Source organism: Ranitomeya imitator, chromosome 4 (genome assembly GCF_032444005.1).
Source record: "Ranitomeya imitator isolate aRanImi1 chromosome 4, aRanImi1.pri, whole genome shotgun sequence".
NCBI lineage: Eukaryota > Metazoa > Chordata > Amphibia > Anura > Dendrobatidae > Ranitomeya > Ranitomeya imitator.
Window position 1 is genome coordinate 697,225,295 of NC_091285.1, and position 12,332 is coordinate 697,237,626.

Consider the following 12,332-nt stretch of genomic DNA (forward strand, 5'->3'; position numbering starts at 1 on the left):
TACAACCCTGGTCGACACATCAATATTGATGAACAGTTTTTCCCATCAAAGACTTGCTGCTGTTATCTGCAATACATTGCAACAAAACCAGACAAGTTTGGCATCAAGTTTTGGGTGGCTTGCGACTTGAAATCAAAGTACATCTGTAATGTCCTCCCATATCTTGGCAAGGACCCCAGTCGTCCCAGCGGGGAGAGACTGTATGAAACTGTAGTGATGAGGCTGATGGAACCATTCATGGACAAGGGCAGAACTGTAACCACGGACAATTTCTTTACATCATTGTCACTTGCACAACGACTGCTTAGCCGGGAAACCACTATCCTCGGCACAGTCAACAAGAGTAGCCGGGAAATTCCTCAATCTGCTAGACAGATGGACCGCACTAAATTCACCACTCAGGTGTTTTCAACCACTGGTGCCACACTCTCCTAAAGGGACCCCATTTTGAAAGTTATACCCCTTTGGGAATTTATCTATAGGTGTAGCGACGATTTTGACTCCATGGGTATTTTCCAGAAATAAGCAGCAATGAATGTTGCTGAATAAAAATTGAAAATTGCTGTTGTAATGTCCAGTACGCTGTAGTGACCAGTACGTTGCAGTCACCAGTACATTTATGCCTAGCTCATGCTTCGTTAGACATGCACCCATCAGTTGCTAAGTTAGGTGAGCTCTCATCGCTTCAGAAATGCCAAACGTGCAGAAGCTACATGCAGTTTATGTACACTGTGGGTCTTAGAAGGGAGGGGGCATTTGGATTTGGGAGAGCAAAATTTGCTGATTTTTTTGGGAGTATAATGGGCCATTTTGCTTTTCCAGATCCTTTGTAGTAGCAGTAAAGTGGAAGCCCCCTATATTTTCCATTAACAGATGACAGACCTGAGTGAAAGCTAGCTTTTTTTGTGGATTGAATTAAAGCTTTTATTGGGAACAACATTAGGCCGTCTACATTCTCAGCAGCATGCACAGCGTGGTTGAGACTGAGGATACCAACAAAAGGAAGCCAAACACGGTCACACAATACAACCACACAAAGTGCGGTGTGGATGTAATGGACCAAATGGTGCGGGAGTACAGCGTGCGTGCAGGAACACGGAGATGGCCAGTCACCATGTTCTACAACATGATTGACATGGCAGCACTCTATGCTCATGTACTTTATCAGGCATGCACTGGGGTGCGGGAGAGACGGGTGGACTTCCTGGTTGAGCTTGCAAAAGAGTTAGATGGCCGTCATGTGACTGAAAAGAAGGCACGCAAGGAGAAACTCCTTTGGCAACTTCCTTCCACACCCAGCCCTGGCAAAAGGGTAAAGTGTCAGGTCAACCATCGATGCACGAACAATTGTGCAACTGAGAGATGTGTTGACTGCTACAAATACACGTGTGGCAAATGTACCAGGGACATACCCAGGCAGTGCCAGGTATGTTCCGACATGTTCAGACAGACTGCTGAGTGAGTGCTGAAATGCTAGTCACACAAGGACATGCCACTCACACACACAGCCCCCCACTGCAGCCTATGGAAAATATGTGTGGAATTGTTTTATTCCTAGTATTTTTTTAACATTTTTATAACAAAAATAAAAAGCATCCTTTGATGCGTGCTCCTTTACTCCCCCACCCCCATGTATTTGTCTTTACCCTTTCCCCCCTCCCCTCTTCCCACTCCTCCACCAACATCCCTCCCTGTTGTATAATTTGATTATATTGTTTTCTTGTTCATTGTTTTATCACATTTGTTTGGCCATGCCGCTTATACACTGCTCATCTTGAAAATGTGACTATTTGTTTGATGTTGGTGTGAAATAACCCTTTAGTGAAAAAAAAATCTTATTGGTTTTTAAAAAAAAATAAAAATCATCAAAACAAATAACAGTTGTTCTTTTGTATATTTTTCACACTAAAATTTCAGTCCTCTTGTGCGAATTTTTTTCGCGCCAAATTTGCACAAGAATGAACATGCTGCGATTTTTTTTTTCGCTAGTGTGATTGAGGCCTAAAGGTATAGTTACACGTTACGATCTCGTTGATGATATCGTTTGAAAACGTCACGTGATCACGTCGTTCATGCAATGTCATTTTCACATCGTTGCGTGTAACGTGAAGATATCGGACGAACACATCGTTGGATCGCTGATCGCAGATTTGAGGTCAGGATCTCAAATCTGAAGATCCTCGTCCAATTATGTGTCAGAAGATGTGCAGCATCGTTCAGTGTAACGTTGAGATGAACAATTTTGGTCTAAATTCTCCTATTCCTGCCATTGTGAAAAATCGTTCTGCAAACATGTGCAATGAGGCTAACGCGGAGCCAAAATTTACATCGTTAACAAGATAGTTGCATGTGACGCCTCTTGGACGATGTGAAACTGATTGCACGAACGATGTGATCACGTGACATTTCTAACTATATCGTCGACGAGATCGTAACATGTAACGGTACCTTTGACCGCTGCGGATCCGCATCAGTTTCCCTTGAGTTTACAGTACAATGTACTAAACCAAACAGGGAAAAGAATGGACTACAAAAAGGCCCGCACAACCATATATCATGAAAAAATACAAAAACGTTTTATTCAAACACCACAACAAGACATATAAAAACATTTAAAATACAATACCATGTACAAATCACCCCTATACAATTATATCTGTAGGAAATAAATCCCAATGGCCATATAGTAGATAAAGCGCAATGGAAAGGGTTAAGCAATAGACATAATACCTCAAAGATATCTCAGCTGAAAACAAAGCCCGCATGAATGCGATAATCCACAGTGGCTACGCTATATTGAAAGAGCCCCCTAGTGAAGCCTGGATAAAGAGGTGAAGTATAATGCCTGCAAAAACCATAAAGGTAACATAGCGCCAAAAATACTCAGCTGAGTCAGAGAGGAGCTGGGCTAAAACCCGCACACAATCCAGCCATAAGGTCCCAAACGAATGTCCATGCCTAAGTGTCCGGCATAAGGACAAGAAATGGGGTGAGTAGGGAGAGCCCCACGCGTATCGCCGCCGCAGCGGCTTCGTCAGGGGAAGTCGCAGCGGCTTCGTCAGGGGAAGTGAGTGTAGTGGTGGTTGATCAGCGTTTATATACTAACCGGTATCATCCGGTGTGCAGACAGCTGTGTCGCCGAGGAGCAGGAGGCGGAAGTAAGGAGGCGCGCGCCGGCTATGTGTGAAGAGTGGCAAACCGGAAGTATCGGCGATCTCCATGGAGATATGTGGCGTCTGCGCAAAACCGACTCAATAGTGAGTCGCATTGCGCAAGCGCCTGTGAAACTTAACCGAGGCACAGAGAAGCAAGCCGAGGGGCAGGTGGGAAAGAAGGGGAGGTGGACAAACATCACAGAGGATGAAAAGCATGTACTGGCCAAACAGCCCATGTGGCGAAAGGAGCACCTAAAAGGGGATAAATGTGTGTTAGTCCAAAATACAGCATAAAGATGAAAAACAAACAGATGACTGTATAATATGCCCACATGAATGTAGGGGCCGGCTATAAACCAAAAGTCTGGCATGCCTGATATATGCACACCTAAACCCCATGAGAGAAATACATACATATGGCTACAAACATGAAGCTTATACATAATTCAATTTATAATGTCCACTATTAATATCCTGATTCCCGATGGAAATGTTGATAGAACTGGCAGTAAGATATCCATAATGCTGGAATATGAGCAGCACTGTCGTATAATAATAATAATATAATAATAATTTTTATTTATATAGCGCCAACATATTCCACAGCGCTTTACAAATTATAGAGGGGACTTGCACAGACAATAGACCTTACAGCATAACAGAAATACAGTTCAAAACAGATTTTTTTTCGTTATATCTCTTCAAGCCACTTTCTGACACAGAAAATATACTCTAATACAGTGGCCCAGATTTATTCACTACTCTCCCTGAAGAGAAAAAAAAAAGGGTGCAGATTAAAATTTGCAAATCTGCATCAGTGGCAGTCCTGTGTGTGGCATCTGTGTCTCATTTTCTGGCACAGAAAACATACAGTCTAACAGTGGGCCTGATTTCTTGCCAATTCTCCCATAAATAAAAAAAAAATAGTGGGGGATTAAGATTGGCATTTCTGCTTTGATGCCAGTGCTGTGTGTGCCACCTGTCTCAAATTGTGTGCCACATTAAACCTAGTGTGTAATACTGGGCCAGATTTCTTTTAAATTCTCCCTGGAAAAAAAAAATAGTGGGAGATTAAGATTGGCATTTCTGCTTCAGTGCCAGTGGTGTGTGTGCCACCTGTCTCAAATTTTGTGCCACACTAAACCTAGTTTGTAACACTGGGCCAGATTTTTTTTAAATTCTCCCTGAAAAAAAAAATAGTGGGAGATTAAGATTGGCATTTCTGCATCGTTGCCAGTCCTGTGTGTGCCACCTGTCTCAAATTGTGTGCCACATTAAACCTAGTGTGTAATACTGGGCCAGATTTCTTTTAAATTCTCCCTGGAAAAAAAAAATAGTGGGAGATTAAGATTGGCATTTCTGCTTCGGTGCCAGTGCTCTGTGTGCCACCTGTCTCAAATTGTGTGCCACATTAAACCTAGTGTGTGATACTGGGCCAGATTTCTTTTAAATTCTCCCTGGAAAAAAATAGTGGGAGATTAAGATTGGCATTTCTGCTTCAGTGCCAGTGGTGTGTGTGCCACCTGTCTCAAATTTTGTGCCACATTAAACCTAGTGTGTAACACTGGGCCAGATTTTTTTTAAATTCTCCCTGAAAAAAAAAGTAGTGGGAGATTAAGATTGGCATTTCTGCTTCAGTGCCACTGCTATGTGTGCCACCTGTCTCAAATTGTGTGCCACATTAAACCTAGTTTGTAACACTGGGCCAGATTTTTTTTAAATTCTCCCTGAAAAAAAAAATAGTGGGAGATTAAGATTGGCATTTCTGCATCGTTGCCAGTCCTGTGTGTGCCACCTGTCTCATATTGTGTGCCACATTAAACCTAGTGGGTAATACTGGGCCAGATTTCTTTTAAATTCTCCCTGAAAAAAAAAATAGTGGGAGATTAAGACTGGCATTTCTGCTTCGGTGCCAGTGCTATGTGTGCCACCTGTCTTAAATTGTGTGCCACATTAAACCTAGTGTGTAACACTGGGCCAGATTTCTTTTAAATTCTCCCTGAAAAAAAAAATAGTGGAAGATTAAGATTGGCATTTCTGCTTCGGTGTCAGTCCTGTGTGTGCCACCTGTTTCAAATTGTGTGCCACAGAACATATACTGTATAAGAGTGGGCCACATTTCTTCAATATTCTCCCAGAAAAAATAAAAAGGGGGAGATTTTAATTTGTAGTGTCTGCATCAGCGTCAGTCCTGTTAGTGGCATATCTGTCTGCCACAGAAGCTGTGTACTGTTATATATTGGGCCTGATTTTCCCTGCAGTCTCACCCACCTATAAAGGGATATATAAATCCAACAGAAGTTTTAGTTCACCTTGTAACTGGTTTTACAGTAACAAATACCGTTAGTTTGGTTACGTTTTTCAAACAATGAGGAAGTTTGGTGGAAGAGGTCGTGGCCATGGGCGGTCATTGCCAGCTGGTAATGATGGTAGTGGTGGTGGAGCATCAGGTGGTCGTGGGAAAAGCAATATAGCACCTAAGTCTCGAGTTGTTGAGCCAGGTTCGTCGTCTGGCTACACAAGGCCTCAAACGCTCCCTTTTCTGGGAGTAGGAAAACCGCTTTTAAAGCCGGAGCAGCAAGAACAAGTTTTGGCTTTCCTTGCTGACTCAGCCTCTAGCTCTTTCGCATACTCTTCTGAAACTGGTAAATGTAAAAGCAGCGCGTCGTTAGTGGATGTTCACGCTCAGGGACAAGTCGCTTCCTTGTCTTCTTCACCAAGAACAACAGAGAAGGATGCGTCAGGCGACACAACGTGTTACTCCATGGAGCTCTTTACACATACCATTCCTGGGTTAGAAAGTGAAACAGTTAACAGGCCATGCCCAATACAAGTTGAATCGGACATGGAGTGCACAGATGCACAGCCACAGCCAGACTACTATGCTGTCCCTTTCACTCAGACCAGAACATTGCCCTCGCAGTGTACTGATCCAGAATCAGACCCTGATGAGACTATGGTGCCCCGTCACAAACGCTATACCACCGGCTTACACGGTGACACAGACGAAGTTGCACATGAGATAGAAGAGAAGGTCATAGATGAACCAGTTGTTGACCCAGATTGGCAGCCATTGGGGGAACAGGGTGCAGGCGGCAGTAGCTCTGAAGCAGAGGAGGAGGAGCCGCAGCATCTGCCGGGCCCATATCTGGCCAAAAACGCGTGGCAAAACCAAAACCAGTTGTAGGACAGCGTGGCCATCCGGTTAAAGAAGCTCAGTCTGCAATGTCTAAAAAGGTATCCGATAGTAGAAAGAGTGCAGTCTGGCATTTTTTTAAACAACATCCAAATGATCAGCGCAAAGTCAATTGTCAAAAATGTTCAACTACCGTAAGCAGAGGTCAGAATCTTAAAAGTCTAAATACAAGTTGCATGCGTAGACATTTAACCACCATGCATTTGCAAGCCTGGACTAACTACCAAACGTCCCTTAAGGTTGTAGCACCCTCGGCCAATGAAGATAGTCAGCAACACTACATACCTTCCCTGACTGTAAGCCCACCATTTCCCGCACCACCTGCAGTAAATGTGCATGTTTCGTCACCAGGCCAAAGCAGCCAGGGAATCACCAGGTTCGTGGTAGGAAACACAGCATGTAGGGCACCAGCAAGAATACCATCTCCAACCCTCTCTCAGTCTGCCATGTCCACCGGCACCCCCGCTAGTTCCCCGATCTGCAGCTCTCCAGTCCAGCTCACCCTATATGAGACTCTCGTTAGGAAAAGGAAGTACTCATCCTCGCATCCGCGTACACAGGGTTTGAACGCCCACATTGCTAGACTAATCTCATTAGAGATGATGCCCTACCGGTTAGTTGAAAGCGAAGCTTTCAAAGCCCTGATGGACTACGCTGTGCCACGCTACGAGCTACCCAGTCGACACTTCTTTTCTAGAAAAGCCATCCCAGCCCTCCACCAGCATGTTAAAGAGCGCATCGTCCATGCACTCAGGCAATCTGTGAGTACAAAGGTGCACCTGACAACAGATGCATGGACCAGTAGGCATTGGCCAGGGGCGTTATGTGTCCATCACGGCACACTGGGTTAATGTGGTGGATGCAGGGTCCACAGGGGACAGCAATATTGGGACAGTTCTGCCCAGCCCATGGTCTAGGAAACAGTTGGCTGTAGGCGTTCACCCCCCCTCCTCCTCATCCTCCTGCAGAAGCGAGAGCTCGTCCACAAACCGCAGTCGCACGACCACTCCATCTGCAGCTGCCACTGTTGCACACGAGGTGTCCCATTATGGGACAACTAGTGGCAAGCGTCAGCAGGCTGTATTGGCAATGAATTGTTTGGGCGACAACAGACACACCGTGGAAGTTCTGTCCGAGTTCTTGCAGAATGAAACTCAGTCATGGCTGGGCACTGTACATCTTGAGGCAGGCAAGGTGGTGAGTGATAACGGAAGGAATTTTATGCCTGACATAGCCCTTTCACAACTGAAACACATTCCTTGCCAGGCTCACACCTTAAACCTGGTGGTGCAGTGCTTACTGAAAAGTTATCCGGGGTTACCTGACCTGCTCCTCAAGGTGCGCAGACTTTGCGTGCATATCTGCTGTTCGCCCGTACACTCCAGCCGTATGCAGAACCATCAGCGGTCTTTGAACCTTCCCCAGCATCGCCTAATCATCGACGTTGCAACAAGGTGGAACTCCACACTGCACATACTTCAGAGACTGTGCAAACAGAGGCGTGCTGTTATGTATTTGTGGGAGGATACACATACACGGGCAGGCAGTTGGATGGCAGACATGGAGTTGTCAGGTGTGCAGTGGTCGAAGCTACAAGACCTGTGTCAAGCCGTTCAGTGTTTTGAGGAATGCACACGGCTGGTTAGTGCAGACAACGCCATAATAAGCATGAGCATCCCCCTAATGTGTCTGCTGATGCAAAGTTTGAGGCACATAAAGGAGCAGGCGTCTGCAGCCGAGGAAGAGGAAAGCCTTGATGACAGTCAGCCATTGTCTGATCAGGGCAGTCTACAGGACGAGATAGCGGGCGAAGAGGAGGAGGACGAGGAGGATAATAATAATAATAATAATTTTTATTTATATAGCGCCAACATATTCCGCAGCGCTTTACAAATTATAGAGGGGACTTGTACAGACAATAGACATTACAGCATAACAGAAATACAGTTCAAAACAGATACCAGGAGGAGTGAGGGCCCTGCTCGCAAGCTTACAAACTATGGGGAAAAGGGGAGACACGAGAGGTGGATGGTAACAATTGCTTTAGTTATTCGGACCAGCTATAGTGTAAGGCTGCATGAACCAGTATGTAGCAGTACAGACACAGAGGGCTAATACTGCATAAAGTGTATGAGAACATGATGCGAGGAACCTTTTTTTTTTTTTTTTTTTTATTATAAATAGGCCACACAGGGATCGTTAGGTTAATGCATTAAGGCGGTAGGCCAGTCTGAACAAATGAGTTTTTAGGGTACGCTTAAAACTGTGGGGATTGGGGATTAATCGTATTAACCTAGGTAGTGCATTCCAAAGAATCGGCGCAGCACGTGTAAAGTCTTGGAGACGGGAGTGGGAGGTTCTGATTATTGAGGATGCTAACCTGAGGTCATTAGCGGAGCGGAGGGCACGGGTAGGGTGGTAGACTGATACCAGGGAGGAGATGTAGGGTGGTGCTGAGCCATGGAGTGCTTTGTGGATGAGGGTAGTAGTTTTGTACTGGATTCTGGAGTGGATGGGTAGCCAGTGTAATGACTGGCACAGGGTAGAGGCATCGGTGTAACGGTTGGTGAGGAATATGATCCTGGCTGCAGCATTCAGGACAGATTGGAGCGGGGAGAGTTTGGTAAGAGGGAGGCCGATTAGTAGAGAGTTACAATAGTCCAGACGAGAATGAATAAGTGAAACAGTAAGAGTTTTTGCAGAGTCGAAAGTAAGAAAAGGGCGAATTCTAGAAATGTTTTTGAGATGCAGGTAAGAAGAGCGAGCCAGTGATCGGATGTAGGGGGTGAATGAAAGGTCAGAATCAAGGCTGACCCCAAGGCAGCGGGCATGTTGCTTTGGAGTAATGGTGGAACCGCACACGGAGATGGCAATGTCAGGCAAAGGTAGGTTAGTAGAGGGAGAGAACACGAGGAGTTCAGTTTTTGACAGGTTTAGTTTCAGATAGAGGGAGGACATGATGTTAGAAACAGCGGTAAGACAATCACTGGTGTTTTCTAAAAAGGTCGGTGTGATATCAGGAGCAGAAGTGTATAATTGGGTGTCGTCAGCATAGAGATGGTACTGGAAACCAAATCTACTGATTGTTTGTCCAATAGGGGCAGTATACAACGAGAAGAGTAGGGGGCCTAGGACTGATCCTTGAGGAACCCCAACAGTAAGGGGAAGGTGAGAGGAGGAGGAACCAGCAAAACATACAGTGAAGGATCGGTGTCCTTGAGAGAACGGTGTCCTTGAGGCCGATGGAGCGGAGCATAGTGAGGAGGAGCTGATGATCCACAGTATCGAATGCTGCAGAGAGATCCAAGAGCATGATGGGGATGAGTATTTTTTGAATGAGGAAGCTTCTCTGGGGCCAATAGAAACTATTGGCGTTGGAAGGCTGGGTTCAGGTTTTTTGAGGGAGACAAGTGACGTAGATTTGCCTGAAACTGCCCCTCAACCCAGCACAACCGCAGATTTGACAACTGGAACTTTGGCCCACATGGCGGATTATGCCTTACGTATCCTCAAAAGGGACCCACGCATTATTAAAATGATGACCGATGACGATTACTGGTTGGCCTGCCTCCTTGATCCTCGCTATAAAGGCAAATTGCAAAATATCTTGCCACATGAGAACCTCGAACAAATATTAGCAACCAAACAAGCAAGTCTTGTAGACCGTTTGATTCAGGCATTCCCAGCACACAGCGCCGGTGATGGTTCTCACACGAGGTGCAGGGGGCAACAGGGCAGAGGTGTTAGAGGTGCACAAATCAGAAGTGGCGTTGGACAGAGGGGTTTTCTGACCAGGTTGTGGAGTGATTTCGCAATGACCGCAGACAGGACAGGTAATGCAGAAAGAATTCAAAGTGACAGGAGACAACATTTGTCCAGTATGGTTACTAACTATTTTTCATCCCTTATCGATGTTCTCCCTCAACCGTCATTCCCATTTGATTACTGGGCATCCAAAATAGACACCTGGCCTGAATTTGCAGAATATGCATTGCAGGAGCTTGCTTGCCCAGCAGCTAGTGTGCTATCAGAAAGAGTATTCAGTGCTGCTGGTTCAATATTGACCGAAAAAAGGACTCGTCTGGCCACCCAAAATGTTGATGATCTAACCTTCATTAAAATGAACCACTTGTGGATTTTGAATTATTTTGCCCCACCTTTCCCGGCTGACACCTAGCTTTCCTATAAAAAGGTCTTGCTTGTGGACTGGTCTTACTGACTGTTCCAATCTCTTAATCTGAATAGAATAATATACCCTTAAACTTAACATTTAATAATATACTTAATAAAAAAAACACATACCACATACAACCTAAAACCAGTATCAGCCGTTTGACACAAAGATACAGGGTGCTCTCGATCCCTAGGGTCCTAACTATCTATCCCCCACCCTGCTGCGGAGGCCGGCACCCTATATATCCTGCGCAATGGCGCCCCCGCTCAACGCTAAATGATAAGTTTTATTGGGTATATTATTCTATTCATATATGGTTTTTTCTTGCTGTGAATTTCTGTTTTTTTGTAGGCACCTTCATTATATGTTCTGTGATACAATCTCTTAATCTGCAGCAGCTGTTTGTCCAGCATACAACAGGTTTACACCTCCCTAAATGGGAAAACTCCCCCCACGGGGCCGTGGTCTCGCCACTTGGCGCAAGCAACCGTGAGAGTGCCGTTTGACTGAAGAGGTGGGTGTGCCCGCTTTTGGTTGACGGCACTGCCACTGGGTCCCTCATAGTACAATAAAGTGTCTCTGGCGGTGGTGGCGCGCACCCAACGTCAGACACACCATTGTAACATGAGGGGCCCTGGGCCTGTACCACCGGCCACAAGAGAGTTCCCCCCCAGCTCAAACAGTGCTCTACCACTTGCAAAATTATCTCTCACAGCTCCACCAATGTTTAGTCTATGCGCTGACATCCTTCAATGCCTGGCACTGACAATACCAATCATCTGTGCCTTTCTAGCCTTTTTACTAGGCACTGCTCCTAATAGCCAGATTCCTACTCCACACTGATGAGGGGCAAAAACCCTGAAACAGCTGTCTGTGGATGGATACCATGCTTGGCATAAGTGGCTTTCCTTCATAGGATGCTGCCCATCCTGTGGTTGTTCCTTCACGGGGAAAGGCCTGGCTATTCACTGCTTGCGTCGAGAAACACGTGATGGTGTCTCCGCAGCTTCTTTACATGCAATACCAATTTGTTGACATGTGTGATGCTAGTTAAAATAGTCAGGATCAGTGTCCTATATTGACACCAGTAAATACTTAGCGGCGCCAAATTACTATGTCTGAAACTCAGCAGAGGAACCCACCCCTGTAACTAAGTATGCCACCCTTTTGTTTTTTAATTTTGTTGTTTTGCGAGACATTAACATCTATTTATTTTTTGGGAATACTAACTGTGTCAGACACTCCTTCCAATCATCCTCCGCTGACCACACCAATGCTGCCTGTGTACTCCTGCAAGATAATTCGAACTGCATTGAGCCTAATTTTTTTATTTTAGGCCTACTAAGACTGTCTGCGGTCCCTCCTTCCAATAGTCCTCCGCTGACCACACCAATGCTGCCTGTGTACCCCTGGAACCTATTTAAAAGTGCATAGAGCCTACTTTTTTATTGTAGGCCTATTAAGTCTGTCTGCGGTCCCTCCTTCCATTAGTCCTCTGCTGACCACACCAATGCTGCCTGTGTACCCCTGGAACCTATTTAAAAGTGCATAGAGCCTACATTTTTATTGTAGGCCTACTAAGTCTGTCTGCGGTCCCTCCTTCCATTTGTCCTCCGCTGAGCGCACCAATGCCGACCGTGTACCCATGTAACTTTTTTTCAACCTGCAGTGAGCCAATTTTGTGGTGTAAGGCCTACTAGCAGTGTCTGTCTGCGCCAATTAATACAGCTGTTCTCAAAAAAAAAAAGGATGGTTTTCAGCCTGTCAGAATTATAAAACTGCATTGGGGCCACAAGTTTCATTGTGG